We start from the raw sequence: 17,922 nt of genomic DNA, 5'->3' as shown, positions 1-17,922 counted from the left end.
TAGCATTGAAAAGCATGCTGAGTATCAAATTAAAAAAATCTTAAAAGTAATAACAGCACTTGAAACATTTTCAAATTGAATTTAAACTGAGAAGAAGGGAAGTAAGATGATAAGGACCCAAAGTTAAATGCACTGACTCTTGAATGTTTACATCATAAGCCTTTCCACACAATATACAATCAGACACCTAAAGGTTTACATTAAAGAAAATAAGATTTGGTTTTAAGGTTTTATTTCCAAACGCTCCAGACCAATAAATAAATAAATAAATAAATAAATAAATAAAATTATCCCTTGGCTCAGCATTTACATTGGCTTCCAATTTGGTGCTTCAAGTCATATTTTTATGTAAAAGAATGATTCAAACATTTATTATATTAAGTATCAACATTTTGATAACACAGCTTATCATATCTGATTTAATATATATGCCTGAAATGTTCTGAAGAGAAGTGACAGTATTCTTGAATACTCAAAGATGATACTCTTCACGTTGTTATTTGTGATTGAAAAATCTGTATGTAGACAAAGCGAACATCTTCTCCACACTGAATTCATGTAAAAATGGCACTTTGGTTTGTGGCTAAGGATGTTACTTATAAAGCCATGGTTGTTTTTAGCATTACTACTTTCTTGTGGCAGACTCTGTTGATTGCCTAACCAACAACCAGGCTTCCACCCCTTTCTTCCAAGACTGCAGTTTACTGAGGGTGGTCATACTCTCACATCCTGCCCAGCGGGCATCTTTAGGAGATGAACGTTGATTAACTAAAGCCAGTCATCACAATGTAACCCTGCTGGCAGTGATTGATTTCGCACGGACATGCCGTGCAATCCTGGCTGCTGAATGGATAGAAGAAATTGTCTTAGGTATGAGGAGAAGGGTTGGTAAGATTTTCTTCTGTAATAAAGAGAGATACAAAAGGCAAAAATGTTCCAGCAGGTACTGATAAGTTTGTGAAATTTAAAGATAAAGCCGTTACTGTACAAAGAAGAGGGACAAGCCTGAGAGCAGAGACCTATCATCTGGGCTGAATGGATGGACGGATAGTGTTGTCGTCTCTTTGCCATTGGCCAGTCATTGAACACCTGCCTACAAGAAAGATAATAAATGCATTGTTTAGTTCACATTGACTTGGGTGCTCAGTTACTTGCTGCTCAAAGTGTTCTAAGAGACATAGTGCGCAAAGAAGATACCTTTCTCTGGAAATGTCATTTTGTCCATGCTGCTATCATTTTCTGCTAATGTGCATACTTAGATGCTATCTTTAAATACATTCCTATGCATTTTTCTGTCCCTGCCCTTGCAAAAGTAGGTATGGGCATACCTCAGAGATACAGTGGTTTCATTTCCAGACCATTGCGGTAAAGCAAGTAGCATAATAAAGCAAGTCAAATGAGGTTTTTTTGTTTGTTTGTTTGTTTGTTTCTCAGTGCATATACAAGCTATGTTTATACTATACTATAGTCTATTAAGTGTGCAATAGCTATGTCTAAAAAACAATGTATATATTAATTTAAAAATATTTTTAAAACATGTTAAGGGTCATTTGAGCTTTTAGTGAGTCATAATCTTTTTGAATGTGCAGGGACTTACCTCAGTGTTGCTGGCTGCTGACACATCCAGGGGTGGTTACCGAAGGTTGGCGCGGCTGTGGTAATTTTTAAAACAACAATGAAGTGTGCTACATTGATTGACTCTTTCATTCTCAAATGATTTCTCTGTAGCTTTTGATGCTGTTTGAGAGCATTTACCCACAGCAGAACTTCTTTCAAAATTGAGTAAATCCTCTCAAACCTTGCTTCTGCCTTAACAACCAAGTTTATGTGATATTCTAAATCCTTTACTGTCATTTAAAATATCTTCACAGCATCTTCACCAGGAGTAGATTCCATCTCAAGAACCACTTTCTTTGCTCATCCTTAAGAAGCAACTCCTCATCCATTCCCGTTTTATTGTGATGTTGCAGCAATTCAATCACATCTTCAGGCTCCACTACTCGTTCTGGTTCTCCTGCTATTTCCACCACCTTTGCAATGACTTCCTCCACTGAAGTCCTGAACCCCTCAAAGTCATCAATGAGGATTGGAATCAACTTCTTCCAAACTCCTATTGATGTTCATATTTTGACCCTTTCCTATGAAGGTCACATGTTTTTGAGGGCATCTAGAATGGCTAAATCTTTCCAGAAAGTTTTCAATTTACTTTGCCCAAATCCTTCAGAGAAATCATTATCTATGGCAGCTATAACCTTATGAAATGTATTTTTTATTTTTTAATCTTTTTTAAAGATTTTATTTATTTATTCGACAGAGATCACAAGTAGGTAGAGAGGCAGGCAGAGAGACAGAGGAGGAAGCAGGCTCCCTGCCAAGCAGAGAGCCTGATGCAGGGCTCGATCCCAGGACCCTGGGATCATGACCTGAGCCGAAGGCAGAGGCTTTTAACCCACTGAGCCACCCAGGCGCCCCTGAAATGTATTTTTTAAATAACAAGATTTATAAGCCAAAATTACTCTTTAATCTGTTAAGTGGCAGAATGAATGTTGTGTTAGTGGGCATGAAAACAATATTAATCTCATTGTACATCTCCACCAGAGTTCTTGGGTGACCAGAAGCTTGTCAATGAGCAATAATTTTTGTAAGGAAGCTTTTTCTCTCAGCAATAGTCATAACAGTGGGCTAAAAGTATTCAGTGAACCATGTTATAAACAAATGTGCTATCATACAGGCATTGTTTCCTTTACAGAGCACAAGCAAAGTAGATTTAGCATCATTCTTAAGAGCCCTAGGATTTTCAGAATGGGAAATGAGCAGAGGCTTTGACTTAAAGTCGTCAGTTGCTTTAGCCCCTACCTAGAAAGTGAGCCTGTATATGAAGCTTTAAAACCAGGCATTGACTTCTCCTCTCTAGCTATGAAAGTCCTAGATGGCATCGTTTTTCTGTTAGAAGGCTGTTCTGTCTACATTGAAAATCTGTTGTTTTCTGTAGCCACACTCATTAACTGTCTTAGCCAGATGTTCTGGAGAACTTGGGGCAGTTTCTACATCAGCACTTGTTGCTTTACCTTGGACTTTGATGTTACGGAGATGGCTTCTTCCATAAAACTCATAAAATTTCTTCTAGCTTCAAATTATTTTTCTGTGGCTTCCTCACCTCTCTGAGCCTTCAGAATTTAGGAGAGTCAGGGCTGTGCTCTGCAGGAGGCTTATGCTTAACAGAGTGTTGTGGCTTATCTGACCCCCCTATTCAGAACATTAAAACAGTCTGTGTATCAGCAACAAGGCTGTTTTGCTTTCTTATCATTTGTGTATTCACTGAAATGGCACTTCTAATTTCCTTTAAGACCTCTTCTTTTACATTCACAATTTGTCTAATTGGCTTTAGATCCATCTCTGTTTTCAGCATACCTTCCTCACTAAGCTTAATTATTTCTGTTTTCTTTTTTTTTTTAATTTAAAATAAGAGATGGTGATTATTCTTTCACATGAACACTTAGAAACCATTATAGGATTATTAATTAGCTTAATTTTAACATTGTTGTCTTTCAGGAATTAAGGAGGCCCCCAAAAAAGGGAAAGAGACCAAGCAATGGCTGGTCAGTGGAGCAGAGTACACACAACATTTATTGAGTTCATAGATTTGCAGGGGCATGGTTCATAGCACCCTAAAAGAATTATAGTAGTACCATGAAAGATCACTGATCACAGATCATCATAACCAACACCACAACAAAGAAAAAGTTTGAAATATTTTGGGGATTACCAAAATGTGACACAGAGACAAGAAGTGAGCAAATGTTTCTGGAAAAATGGCATGATAGCCTTGCTTGACACAGGGTTGTTGCAAACTTCAGTTTGTAAAAATTGCATTATCTGTAAAGTGCAATGAAACAAAACACATTAAAATGAGGTTTGCCTGTATATATGTATCTGTATATATTCCCCTGTAGGCATATCCACTGTATGGTTTCATGACCCTCAAACCTGGACTTCAAGCTGAGTCACTGGATGTTTTGGTAGTATACCATTGATAAATCCTCCACTAGCGGTAATAGAGATATAGATATAAAGAGATATAGAGGTATAGATATAAAGAGAATTCCTGTCTTGTTTTAAGAGGTGGACTCAGTATAGTGCAATGTTTTGAAGTGTGGAACTTTAAATTAAGATGCTGGAGTTAGCTCCATGAACTGTTACTAGTTGTGGGATGTTGATTATGTTTCTTGGCCACTATGAGCCCCTAACCTTCCTCTTTAAGAGGAAAGAATAATAGTAGCTAGCTTGTCACTTTGTGTACTAAGATGAGTTAATGGGGTACCTGGGTGGCACAGTTGGTTAAGCATCAGACTGTTGGTTTTGGCTGGGGTCATGATCTTGGGTCATAAGATCCACCCAGCATCGGGTTCCACACTCAGTCTGCTTGAGACTATCTCTTCCTCTCCACCATGCACTCTCTCTCTAAAATAAATAGGTGGATCTTTGAAAAGAGAAAGAGAGAGCGTTAATGCATGGGAACACTTAAAACAGTAACAAAAAAAAGTTCTCAACGAGTTGAATATTATTATAAGAACTAAACTAGAGACTTTATATAGGATACTTTATAAACTCAATGGGATTTAATCAAAGTACTATGCAGTTTAGAAGTTTAACCTTTAAATCAAAAACAAATAACTGGCTATAGACATGATGAAAACAATCTATAATATTTCTGGCAACGTGGAGTCAATTTTCTTCTGATTGTTCTTATGGTATTTAATTCATCTTACCATAGGAAACAGTCTACACTCTTACTCAAAGCAGCCCTTTGTCTCTGCTCAACATCTGAAATATATATGTATATGTATATGTTTTTCATGTATATGTATGCCAGATTTTAATGAATGCCATATATTGTCTTTCTACTCTAACTGCACACATGCAATCAGTTATCAAACCTTGATTATTGAACTGTAATATATATACATTAAAATGCAGAAATCTTAAATGTGCAGCTTGATGAAATTTTACAAAGTTAACACACCTGTGTGAAAACCACTCAGATCCAGATAGAGAATATAATCATCCTCAAAGCCTATTTTGTGCCTCTTTCCTGATGTGTCCTCCCTAAAGATAACTAATATTCTTACTTTTTATCTACAATTAGCTTTGCCTATTTTTAATTTATACATAAATGGAATCATACAACAGATTCTTCCATTATCTTATTTCTTTCAGATTCCGTATGTCTTCAAGAGTCATCCATGTTGTATATGGCAATAATTTGTTCTTTTTCTTTGGTGAAATTACCACAATTTATTTATCCATTCTGTTGTTCAATATTAGAGTTGTTTCCAGTTTAGGAGTGTAAAAATAATCCTGCTAGGAACATTCCTGTACATGTCTTTTGGCACACATATTTACACTTTTTTAATTGGCTGTATAGCTAAGAGTAGAACTACTGCGTCCTAATGTATACTTATGTACAATTTCAGTAGATAATACTGAATTGTATACCTTTTTCTTATTGATTTGCAGGAATCTTTTGTGTCAGTGGTGTCTTTTTTAGATATAAAATATTCATTTCTTATTTCTCTCCTTTTATTGACTTTTCTCTCTTGTAATCATGTCTCTTGATGAACACAATGTCTTAATTTTAATGAAGTTCATTTTATCAATCCTTTTTCTTTTGGTAAATGATGTATGTGACCTGTTGGAGAAATATTTGCCTATCCCAAAGTCATGAAGAAAGTTCTCCCATGTTATCTTCTGCCTCTGTTATTTTATACTTTACAATCAGGTCTTTGACCCACCCAGAATGGATTTTTGTGTTATGCTATGTCAAAGGAATAACTGACTTTTTAAAGAAAGATTGCGATGATTATATTGAAATCTGCATTTCTTGTAGCCATCGCTATAAAACTATGAATTTGTTCTGGGAAAAAAAAAGGTAAGTTTCAGAATGGAAAGAGAGAAAAATGTCATTGTTCTTGAAATCTAGAGTCACTATGATGCTTTGATCAGATTATTTAAAACATAAATGCTGAGATTCATATTGATGTCATAACCTGCAAACGCTTTAACCTGTTTCCTGAAGTCTATCTAGGAAAGTAACTATTTTAAGCTTATTATTAGATTTTTGGAGAACCTATTTTGTCATCTATTTGATATTTGACCCATCTACGTTCACTACGTGCAGTGATTCATTTAAAAGATATTTTCTTTTACCACCCAGAGCCATCCTACATTATCTGAAAAAAACAAAAGTTCAATAATTTCCATAAATATTTCTGAACCTTTGTTGATCCTGTTCTCACTGCTTGGAGTCTCCTCCGTTTATTCTTCTTTGAGCACCCAATCTCTAACCATTCTTCTCCACAAAGATTTTAACTGATCCAGCCAACCGTTATCTCTATTATTTCATTTTTCTCTCTTATCAATATCTATTGTGTAAATGATAACTATTGATGTACTTATCTTATCTCCAACAATGCTAAGAGCTCCTAGAGAAGGGAGACCATGTTTATGTGACTTTGTATTACTTACACTTTATGTTAAATAAACAAATGAATTTGGATTTTTGGAATATTCAGTGTTTCTCAGAATGGTACACATATATCCCTGGATATACAAGCCTGTTATCAGGAGAACTAGAATTCACAAAACAAAGTACATTATACTAGAGATTATTTTCACTTGGAGCTCTTTTTTTTTTTTTTTGAGGGAAAACACAGTGAAACCAATATTCATGTCATAAATGAGTTACAAAGCAGGTGGGCAATTCAGATTGATTTTAAAATGAAAACTGAGCATGGCATTAACTTAAAAAAAAAAGAATGCACCTTTAATCCATGCATTCTTTTCAATATACCATTTCTAAACATTCATAGGAAAATGATGTTTGCTAAGGTAAAGAGAAGCAAGTCAAATATTTATTAAAAATTATATTTCAGAATGATACATTACTTAATTGATGTCCTACTATGTATGTTTCACCTATTGATGGATTGCTTCTATTTCCATAGGTCTCTTTACAGTTTATATGAAGACCTGACACCTGTGTATTGTTAGCATTTGCAACATTGTAAATTACAGCAAGAGCCAGAGATGTGAAACTGAAAGACCTATTCATTGATATAACTGTCCACCCTGGTTGAAATATTATATTTTCATTTCTTTAAATTAGAATATCCATAACAGCTAAAAACCTTTAAAAATAAAGGAGTGTCTTTCCATAGTTTGGCTATTGTGGACATTGCTGCTATAAACATTCGGGTGCACGTGCCCCTTTGGATCACTACGTTTGTATCTTTAGGGTAAATACCCAATAGTGCAATTGCTGGGCATTTGCGACAACATGGATGGAACTAGAGCGTATCATGCTTAGCGAAATAAGTCAAGCAGAGAAAGACAACTACCATATGATCTCCCTGATATGAGGAAGTGGTGATGCAACATGGGGGCTTAAGTGGGTAGGAGAAGAATCAATGAAACAAGATGGGATTGGGAGGGAGACAAACCATAAGTGACTCTTAATCTCACAAAACAGAGGGTTGCTGGGGGGAGGGGTATTGGGAGAAGGGGGTGGGATTATAGACATTGGGGAGGGTATGTGCTTTGGTGAGTGCTGTGAAGTGTGTAAACCTGGTGATTCACAGACCTGTACCCCTGGGGATAAAAATATATGTTTATTAATAAATAAATAAATAAAAAATAAAGGAGTGTCTCTGAAGTGCTTTTAGCCTCAGAAATCATGCTGTAGCTTCATCTTTGTATTTTAAGCTTTTATTTTAATTCCAGTAGTTAACATACAATGTTATAATGGTTTCAGGTGTACAATATAGTGATTCAACACTTCCTTCCAACACCCACTGCTCATCACAAGTGAACTCCTTAATCCCCATCACCTATTTTGCCCATCCCGCCACCCACCACCTTTCTCATAACCATCATTTTGTTCTCTATAGTTCAGAGTCTGTTTCCTCCCTCTCTCTCTCTATTTTTTTTCTCTCTGGAATTCCACATTTGAGTGATATCATTTGGTATTTCTCTTTCTCTGACTTATTTCACATAGCATAATACTCTCTAGCTCCATCCATGTCATTGCCATGACAAGATCTCATTCTTTTTGTGGTTGAGTAATATTCTGGTATATATATATATATATATATATATATATATATATATATATATATATATATATATATAAATAATACACACACACACACACACACACACACACACACACACATATATTATATCTTCTTTATCCATTCTTCAGTCAATAGACACTTGGGTTGTTTCCATAGTTTGGCCATTGTAGAACTACCCTATGATACAACAAGTGCACTACTAGGTAGTTACCCAAAGAATACAAAAACAGTAATTGAAAGGGATTCAGTTTCATCTTTTAATAATCATTTTATTTCTAGATCTACAGAAGTGCTTCACTATGTGTCTGGGCTAGAGGCTGTATTTCAGGTTCATCAGGAAGGGATGTTGAAAGATGAGCATTATAAAAAGAAAAGTATTCACACTTTCATCTACAGAATTAATGTCGAAGACAGGTTTTTCAATCCTAACATAAGGAGAATGAAAATGTTCTCCACTATCATTAGCTAACAAAAACCTGCAGTCCACTTTTAATGGTAATTTTAAAGAATCACATTGAACAAAAGTGAAACAATTAAAATATCTAGTGTTCTCTGCAAAAAAATTATATATATGGGCGCCTGGGTGGCTCAGTTGGTTAAGTGACTGCCTTCAGCTCAGGTCATGATCCCAGAGTCCTGGGATCGAGTTCCGCATCTGGCTCCCTGCTCCATGGGGAGTCTGCTTCTCCCTCTGACCTTCTCCCCTCTCATGCTCTCTCTCACTGTCTCTCTCACAAATAAATAAATAAAATCCTTTAAAAAATTATATATATGATTAGAAATACAAAAATTACATATATAAAGTGTGTATACATATATGTATGAATATATAGCATCTGAATGTTAAATACATTATTTTGCTAGATAATTGGAGAAATGAAGAAAATTTAATTTTAAGTAGATAAGTTGTAAGGGGAAACACTGGAAATATGGAAGAAAATGTGCAACTTTTCATCTGCTATGTATTACCTCTCACTATTCTCCTGAGTGTAAACCCAAGAATTAACATAGATTTTACAAATGCTTCGATCTTAAACAATTGAAATAACAAAAAACTAAAGGCTTTGATAAATAGTAACTTTATAAAAAAATAAACAGAGCACATGGGCAAACAAAAGGATGTTGAAATAAATAGCTTTCAAGAACAAATGTGAAACATTCATAACCTCAATATTGTGTAACTGCATTTACACAAAGTGACTTTTGCTTCTGCTCCTGTCTGGCTTCATGCTGTGCCCTTAACTTAGGTACACATTCTTAGTTCTCACTGCCTCCTAAATATTACTGCATTCATGCCCTTTGCCCAAATTCTTCCCCAAATTATAACATTACTCTCAATTGCTGCATGAATATCTCTGCCCCTCTTTCAAGGTTTTGTTTCCAATCTTGATTATTCCAAGAAATCAACCTAATTGTCCTCATATAAAATTTATCACTCTAAAATCTCTGTATATCTGAAAACATCAAAGGAAAGTCTGTGTTAATAGTAAAAACATGCTTTTTAGACCTGAAAAGGCCAACTTTTTTAAGTGGAAGTGTTCGTTACACTGGTGATCCAGATATTAGAATCTTAAAATATAAACTTTTTATTTAAAAGAAATACTTAGAAATTTGAAGACAGAATAAACTCAAACTAAGCAAAATGAAATTTGTTATGTACTTGCTAGAATTTAGGTGAAAAGTCACATTTTAGGTATAAAATTACTTTTTAAGGAAGCATCCTTCTTTTTTTTTTTAAAGCATTCATTGAAAACCTAGCATATTTTAGCTGGTGTTAGATTGAATTATTTGCCTCCAGATATTTTTCTTGCCATTGATTTTGGTTTGGTCCATATTGCTTTGCTCAGCAGAATGCAGGTGGAAGCTAAGATCGCTGGAGGCTTGGTAATTTCTACCCACCCTTTTGGAGCTTCTACCTTCTGTCCTGAGAAGGGCATCCCCAACCAGCTGTTGCTTTTTTAGTTCCTAAACCTTGGAGTCCAGCCTAGTCCAAGTGAGGTCAGCCAAGACCAGAGCCAACCTGTCAGATTTATTTAGAAGTAAATATTTCTAAAGCTCCTTGGGTTTTGTTGTGTGCTGCACAGCAAAAAAGCTGATGATTAAATACTTTTATAGTTAGTGTATCCACATTATAACAATTCTGTGAAATATACATTATTGAGGTTCAGAAAGATTAAGTGATTTGCACCGAATGATGATAAATCTTTTCCTCAAGACAAATGTGCTCACTACAACCTCCCTCTTGCTGTCACCACTTCTGCCCCAACCCCTCTGCTCTTTTCTTTTTCAAGTACAAGTGAAGAAACTTTTGAAAATGAAAAAAAAAAAATCAGTAGTAGGGAACAGGAGATAAAGAGTAGCAAACTAATAGAGAATATCTGTGCCAAACATTTTGTTTTGAAGTTTGTAAATCTTGTGCATGGCTAAATACCCTCATATGTGACATATAACACATGAGAATGTTTTTGTGAACCTTGGCAAAATGCTGACTGACATATCTTAACAAAATCACACTATGTATTATACTACTATGTATAAGTAGTGCTGTAGATGTGATCTAAAGGATCAGAGTAACAGGAAGATGGTGAGTGAAAGGACGTATCATGAAACTCCACAATTTTCAAGGTTTTGAGATTATTTCTCTTTAACAGAACTGTATTACTCCCCTAAAGAATTTCTTGATTTAAAAATTTAGGGGCACCTAGGTGGCTCAACAGGTTAAAGCTTCTGCCTTCGGCTTGGGTCATGTTCCCGGGGTCCTGGGATCGAGCTCCATGTCAGTCTCTCTCCTGCGGGAGGAGCCTGCTTCCCCCTTTCTATCTGCCTGCCTCTCTGCCTACTTGCGATCTCTGTCTGTCAAATAAATGGGTAAAATCTTAAAAAAAATTTTAGGCAAATTTTTGTTTTAGTCAATCCCAGGATAATGTTATATTTTAAGAAACAATGGTGCTACATTTAAATATATATATATATATATTTTTTTTCTACATTGTAGAAAAACAGCCTTGGGAGACTGGTTCAATCCTGAGCAGGACTGTTGAGTTTAGACGGGTCTGATGGTGCAAAGAAGTATATTCAATTAACTGAAGAAATGAACAACAGGAAGTGTATAGGCTTGAATCCACGGCAAGACATATTTCTTGATATTGGAAAAGGGAAAATGAAGTACAAAAGCTCTCTGCCCTTAACAATATTATATAAAGGAAGTTGTGTTCTGAAAAGTCAGGTCATGCTGGTGCCAGGCAGGAAGAGGTAGGTGTGCGTGTTTTGAGATGTGAAGAATGGCTGTTATCCAGATGGCAGACAGGCCGACTGAAGGAGGAATCAGAAGAATTCAAGACACGTTTCTCGTTTTGCCAAAGCAGCAGACTATCCAAGTTTACTCAAGATTTAATACTTTAAATGTGAGGTGAAACTTTAATTATACATTTGAAATATTTGAAAATTAAGATTGCCTGTAGTTATAAAAAGAACATCTGGAAAAAGAATATGTAAGAAAAACCATTACTTCTGCAAATCCCATAAGACAAATTCAACTTCTATTTCAAATTAACAGCTTATCTGTTAGTAACAATTCAGCTCACAGACCATCTATTAACAAGATGAAGCACTTCTCCCACATGTTGAACAAATTGCCTTCGTTTTATCAAACCAGGTTTCCTGTTCCACTTCTGGCTTTTCAGAATTTGTTTAAAGTCTGCCCTTGGCTTACTTTGTTGGACCAAGGGATAGGAATAGAATTAAAAGAATGCAAACACAAAGAAAATGAATTCCAAGTTATACAATATACTCTTTCTTTCACTGTTTCCCTTTTTTACTATTCTATCTGCTATTCCCCTTTCCCTCTTTTAAAAGACAACTAATTTTTGTATCATTTTATTTTACTTTTAATATTAATGTATTTATAATTTAAACATGCATTTAACTAAGACTCATTTCTGCCTTTTAAGGCTATTTAATTTGGTAAATAATTCCTTGCTATTGATCTTCAGTCTGTGGCATAATCCTGGCTTCCCTTACTACTGTGGCCATCAAAGAGAGATTATAATACCTTTAAACAGAAGTAGCTCTGTCTTGGCACTTCATGAATACTCAGTAATTATGACTTACTGATTCATAAGTCTACATGACTTTGGTTGCTTTCCATTGGCAATCAACGCCATGAAAATACCTACAGAGGGCTTCAATAAACCCCTGGAAATGTATTTTATTTGTTACTTTAGTTTTTACTTACTCACCTATTTTATAATAACATGATAAATACCTTCACATACAAAAATGAATAACTTCAAGTTATTATAGGTGTAATGATATATTAAAAAGCATAAAGAATTGTTTCTGAGTTATAAAGGATTATAAAGAATTTTTATATAAAGAACCTTATAAAGAATTTTCTTTATAACTTTTTTATTACTTTCTTTATAACTTCTTTATTACTTTTGAAAAGTAAGCTCGAGTAATAAAGATAGTCATTCACCATTGTTTAGGCACATGCATTTACTCTGCCAACTCATTTGCAAAGCATTGCTAATTTTTAAAAATTAAAACTTCACTGCCTTAGAGAGTTTTATATTGCAAAAATGCCATAATTTGCTTTGACTTGGTCTGTTTTCAAATGTAAGAATTATGTCTTTCATGACTATGAGAAAAAAGTGAAATGATCTAGTCTTCAGATTTAACTATAGAAAATACTATCTCAGAAGACACAAGTGTCCCAGATATCAATTTCAGTTTTATGTGCATTTAATTAATTATGACAAACTCAAAGGCTATCATGTCTGCCAAGGGCAACTAAAAACATTGATTCCATATTCTGAGATAACGTTCCCACCTATTTTGCCAGCTTTACCAAGACTATTTTCTTTTTGATTCATAGCTATTTCCAGATTTCCAGTCTAAGAAACAACCTTTGTTTCTGGACTCGAGTCCGACAGAATCATAATTTAACCAATAAAATTGAATAAATTCAAAAGGATAGAGGACTCAGTACATGAACATTTTCTATAGCCCTTCTTATTTTTTATAGACAAGGTATATCTTTTCTAAATTGAAGAATACATTTCTAATAAAATCCAATCAATCAGCTTTGTGTTTATTCTATCTAAAATAGAGCTGTAGCCAATGTACCTTCTCCTTGATTGAGCTTCTAGTGGAATTATTACTTTGCTTTGTAGAAAACTTGAGTATTAGTCCTCACAGCTGTATTAGAAGAGGTTTTCAGGCATACCTTGACAGTGTGATGGCCTTTTGCCTACTATCAGGAAGACACCTCACCTGCCACAGGTGCTCATACTATAAACGGAAGTGAGAGAAACATCACTGGGGAAATGAAGTTTTGATGAGCTTAATGTGTAAACTGTCTGATTATAAAACTAGTTCATTGGGTTCCACTCCATTACTCTCTCTGGGTGGCAGGTTTTCAGAGATATTGTAATTGTTTTTTTACTAAGCCCAGTTTATGGAGATGAAAATTCCATAAATGTATGAGGATTTCAATTCCTTCCATATAGCAAAGTCATATTCTTTTTAACTTCTGATCGCAAAGCAAGTAAAATACATCTACAAACATGTCAACTCTCCTAAGAACAAACCTTGAAGAAATGGAATGATTCTAGCAACAAATTCAGTTGCTTTTGGAAATCTGCGTTTTGGGGAAAAGTAGAAAACAATTCCAGTCATGATCCAAAAGAGGTAACTTTAACGAGCCCTTCTCTTCTCTGGTCAGGACAGTTATAAAAAGAGTACGTATTGGAAAAAAGCAAGGCTTGTTACCACAAGTTGAAGCAGCATGATTGGCAAAGTTTGATGGAATTTGTTTAACACTTTCAGTAGATTTTCTAGGATTCTGTCTCTGCAAGTTCATACTTTTTTTTCCCCCTCCAGGAATCAAATCTATAAGTGAACACCATGATCAGTGATTTGGAAGCTCAGCTGGATTCTTGTCATGTGTCTTTCCCAAGGATTTTAATAACCATTAAAGTTGTCAGCAAGTCAAGAATTCAGCACCAAGTTGGCAAGGAGCCACTTAGTGCTTAGATAGCATCCCATGATGATTTCTGCACAATGGAAGTGAGGTTGCTAAAGATCTCTAAGAAAGACCTGAAGGAAAAATAGCCAAGGCTAGCCATGTGTTTGGCTGCAGAACTTCTTGTTAATTACAGTCTATTAACAAAATACTTTCTACCTGCCATTAACTATGCTCACCCGTTCAGGTATTAATTATTTGAACCAATGAGTCAGAACACTGTAAGCCAAGGCATGTTTGGAAACTTGGTATATAACAGGTATGGCATTAAATATAACGAAGTGGGACTGGATCACTCCATACGTGATCCTGTGATTGTGGAAAAGAAATTCTGTAGTGATTTCACATCACAAATAAAAACAATATCAGTTTTATTAGAGACATTTGTGGGGGAACTTGAAGCTTATAGAATATATATAGGTAGAATCGTTTTTTAATACTAGGTGAGGAAAAAAAATTTTATAAGATAGAGAAATCACAATATCCAAAAGAAAAGTTGACCTACTTAGCTACAATAAAAATTAATAGCTTTTGAATAATAAAAGAACCATTAAAAGAGTTAAAAGACAAATCACAGATTAAAAGTAGGTAATTCTAGCTTATATAACTGATAGATTTGTAATCAGAACAAGCAAAGAAACTCAAAAATTATTAAGAAAATCACAAATGACCCAGTCAGAGAAAATGACCTAAGAATAGAAGAATAAAATTGAATAGCTAACAAATTTATGAACTGTATCACCCCATTATTAATGAGGGAAATGCAAATTAAAATAACCAATACAATTTTAAATATTCCCATTGACAATATCAACATTTGACCAGGCTGCAGAGAAAGAGAGACTCATACTAACATAAGATTTATGATACTTACTATACACCAGAGTCTCTGCTAAGCACATACCATTACTAACACCTATTTACATATGGATAAATTATGAAACATGTAAATACTATTCAGCCATAAAAACAATGAAATCTTGCCACTTGCAACAATGTGGATGGAGCTAAAGAGTATTATGCTAAGTGAAATAAGTCGGTCAGAGAAAGACAAATACCATATGATTTCACTCATGTGGGAATTTAAGAAACAAAACAAACAAGCAAAGGGAAGACATAAGAGAGTGAGAGAGAAATCAAGAAACAGACTCTTTATAATTATAGAGAACAAACTGATGGTTACCAGAAGGGAGGTGGGCGGGGGGGAGAATGGGTCAAATTGGTGAAGGGGATTAAGGAGAGTCCTTGTCCTGATGAGCACTGGGTGATGTATGGAAATGTTGATTCACTATGTTGTACACCTGAAACTAATATTACACTCTGTGTTAACTGGAATTAAAGTAAAAACTTTTAAAAAGTATAAAACATGCATGGGCAGCTTGGAGTAGAGACTGCCCTTAGGCGTAATGATAGAGGAATATAATCAGGAAATACAGTTCCAAAAAAGGTATATCTGCATGTCTCTGTTACCTTTTAAATAGAAAGGGACAGACAGAAACGGAGAGACAGAGATTGGAGTCAAGAGAACAATTGTTCGATTGCATGCCTTCCGCAGCCTCCTCACCTGTCCTTTAGCAGTCTCATCCTGCAACTCATGTTCTTAGTATCTCTATAAATGGTCACAGCAATCTGAGATAATCATTATTATTAATCCACCTAATGTACAATAAAACAGAAATTCAGAGATGTTAATAGACTTGCTCAAAGTGAGTGACGGAGGAAGGCGTAGTTAGAACTCAGATTTGATATGTACACGTACACGAAATGTATGGCAAGGAATTCTACCAGCTATGAATAACACTGAGCAGGGAAACATGGTGGTGGGCAGCATCTGTAGCACGGAGGGAAGGCTGCGGAGTCCAGGAGGTCCAGTCCAAGCTCTGCCACTTAGGATCAACATGAACTAGGAAGAGTGAGCTCTTGGAAGTTCTCTCAGACTTAGTCTACACATTTCTAAAAAAGATCCAAAAACACCTACTGCAAAGAGTTGTGAGGTCAAATGTGATGCTAAATGTAATGCACTTCATTGATGCAAATAAAGGACAATTTCCCTTAGAAAATGAAACAATTTCTTCTGCTTAGGACTTAGCAACCCCCAAATTTCCGTTGCCTAGTGCAGTGCTTACATATAGTAACCATTTGATAAATGTTTGTTGATGGTGATGTTGACTAGTCTCCACAGAAAACTAGAAGTCAAACAGAACTGGCAGCTCTCATACAAAGGGGTAAAGGTTTCAGGTGGAAATAATATGGATTTGTTGCTAAAAGTCATTCAAGTGGAAAGGAAGTAGAAGCATACTGAAGATACATTGTTGGGATCCCATTAGACCCCCAGCGACAAAGGAAAATGCAGAACTGGGAAGAGATGTTTGCTTTCTTTCTCAAATACTCATGATGGGAGAAAAGGCAGAAAAATTAGCCAGTCCATGAAGTCAATGAAGGTCAGGATAAAAGTACTTATGTGTAACAAGTGCCTGTAGAAGGTGTCCAAGTTCTGAAAGGAAGCAGCTAGTTCATCAGGTATAATCAAGAGTCTACTTGTCCTTTGAGTCAGAGCCTGAGTTCAGCTTTTGTGACAAATTAGCCAGATTGGAAAAATGTCAGGGCCCTCTTTAGGAAAAAGAAGACAAAATTATGAAACAAAAATTCAAATGTAACTATTTATTTAAAATGAGAAAATAAATCAGAATTCACTGCAAAATGCAAGTTTAAAAGGCCAACAAACCACACTAATGTCACAAAATTAGAAGAGAACATAATATACTTATCAATTACTACATGAAACATTTCTATAATATATAACCTTTTAATCTTTGGCTACATAGTTTTGTCTTTTCATATGACAACAGTCTTATAATATTTTCTTTTCTATCATTGAGGAATAGTTGATACACAATGCTACCTTAGTTTCATGTCTTGTAATATTTTATAAAGAGATAATAGAAAGGAATTCAATCTTTCTTCTAGCATGGTTGATCAAAGACACATTTCTAATGCAGAGAACTTGCAATAATAACCTTATCTAGAAGAGATTTTGAACCACATGAATATATTCTGCTAATTCTAAACTACATGGATAACTGCTCAACTCAACTCCTATTTTCCCAACAATCCCTGGGAACACTTTGACATCACTCCATAAGAGAAAAAGTGTAATGAAGTGGAGTTTTAATAAGTTGTCATCAAAATACAGTATTTTGCAATTTTTACAAAAACAATACCACACGGGGGCACCTGGGAGGCTCAGTGGGTTAAGCCGTTGCCTTCAGCTCAGGTCATGATCTCAAGGTCCTGGAATTGAGTCCCACATTGGGCTCTCTGCTCAGCAGGGAGCCTGCTTCTCTCTCTCTCTCTCTCTCTCTCTGCCTGCCTGTCTACTTGTGATCTCTCTCGGTCAAATAACTAAATAAATAAATCTTTAAAAAAACAAAAAACAAAACAAAACAATACCACACAAATATATTACTAGTGCCTTTCTTGAGGTTCTGTAAGGGCTCATGCAGGTGATGGATCCCAAAGCTTGACTTCCATCCACTTCAGTTAATTGGCCTCTATCAGGATTGCCCTCTGCTCACCAAGCTACAACAATGGAGTGTAAAGTCAGGAAGTCTGTAACAAAGGGTTGGGGAGAGGTGGGGAGTCCCTCCCTGTTCTGTTAGTTTCTATTGTCATTACAATAATCTTGGTTGTCAGTCCTCCCTGAAAACTGGCCAGAAATTCAAGTCTACCCTCCAGTGGAAATTATAGAAAAGAATACCACCTTCC

This window comes from Mustela erminea, chromosome 16 (assembly GCF_009829155.1).
Source record: "Mustela erminea isolate mMusErm1 chromosome 16, mMusErm1.Pri, whole genome shotgun sequence".
Classification (NCBI taxonomy): domain Eukaryota; kingdom Metazoa; phylum Chordata; class Mammalia; order Carnivora; family Mustelidae; genus Mustela; species Mustela erminea.
This window is presented reverse-complemented; position numbering follows the sequence as displayed.